The following is a 1,710-nucleotide window of genomic DNA, read 5'->3' as shown; positions in this document are numbered from 1 at the left end:
TGGTTGGTAGGGTATAAGATTTTTCATAAAAATATTGCAGACTTCAGTACAAAATATGAAAATGGAAAAAACAATAAGGAAAGTTTCGTTCTATTCATAATTTTAATCTGCCTCAGGATTGTGGAACACCTAGTATAAAGATTCAAAACGACATCCCGTTAATAAATACCTATACAATTTTTCATTAAAAGATTTTAGTAAATAAAAACAAAGTTAAAAGTGAAAAGGGAAAAAATTGCCCGTTTCGGATGTGTGTCAATTTTGTAGATCACCCAGTACATATATGGATTTTCTAAAAAGCGGCTGCTCAATAAATATACAACTTTTCTTCAAAAGATTTAATGAAAAAATTAACAAAATGGATAAGAGAAAATCTGGTCCACCTGTGTCAGTTTTATGAAACATCCTGTACATAAATTGCAAAAAACATTTGGTTAATAAGACACCGTATGTAGAAATATATATTTGAAAATTTAGGTAGGTAGTGAAATGAGAAAAAAATTCTTGTCCGCCTGTTTCATTTTTATGAAACACTCACTATATAAATTTGCAAAATGCTTCTACAGTTGTACAATATAAGATTTTTCATAAAAATATTGCAATCAATAAATTTCTGAAATATACAGAAGCCGTCATCCTGTGTAGAAAAACCTATTTGAAATGTTATATTTTCTTCCATATCGTCATTGTCATCGTCATTCCAGTTAGAAAAATGTAAACCTATAACTTAATTTTAGAAAAAATTTATAACGTCGAGGAATTAATATTTCAATTTTCAATAAAGACGATTATTATTATTATTATTATTAATTATTAGAAAGTGTTGGAATTGAAAGCTGCATTTAAACGTAAAGAATGAGGCCTGTTCGATTTTAGTTCGTGCCAGACAGCAATGAGGGCGCTAGGTTGTCCTCTAGTAAATGTTTGCCACACCAATCTAATATAGTACTGTATCTATGGTTTGCCCTCTCTAACCGGCTAACCTCAAATCTTTTATATGTGACTAACTTAACTTCTTGTATTTGTATTTTCATTTTGTGTTATATAATCGTCAGTAATTTTAATATTTTTAATTCATATTAGCAGGAAAATTGACCTATTTTCGAGTGGTTGATTTATAAAAGTACCTATATTTTGAAATAATATGGAAATTTGTAGTTGATGTCTGATTATTATATTAGTAAAAGCTGATAGAATCGAAAGGTATGTATACAATACAAATGTTGTCTCATAATAGAATTACAGAAAAATGTTTCTTTTAGATGCTATTCTTTAAACAATGCTGGAAGTTGAATATCGCAGGGAGTATTGCTGAATAAGTAAACCATTAATAGTGAAGTTAAACAGAAAAATATTTTTTTTTGTAAATAAAAATACTGTGGCTCTCGAGTGTTGGAGAAATAAGAAATCCCCCAAATATAATGTATTGTAAATCCATCGTAAATGGCAATGGGTTAAAATTTCAATGTTATGAAGTTAAATTGAAGATATAAGTGTTTTAATCCAGTTGACATGTGATAACAGAAGGTTTTGTGTTTAAAATTAATGTTATTAGGACACAAATGGCGGTATAGTAGATACCTAATTAGTCCAAGCATTATAGAGAAATGCTTACAGAAATTATTACCTGGACAAAAAAAATATGACCGTATAGAAAATTAAATTTTAAATTGAGTTTCTTGTTCTTTAAACTCGATCCAATATGGCGAA

Source organism: Anoplophora glabripennis, unplaced genomic scaffold (genome assembly GCF_000390285.2).
Source record: "Anoplophora glabripennis isolate ALB-LARVAE unplaced genomic scaffold, Agla_2.0 scaffold435, whole genome shotgun sequence".
Classification (NCBI taxonomy): Eukaryota; Metazoa; Arthropoda; class Insecta; order Coleoptera; family Cerambycidae; genus Anoplophora; species Anoplophora glabripennis.
The sequence above is the reverse complement of the archived record's forward strand: the minus strand, read 5'-3'. Positions refer to the sequence as shown.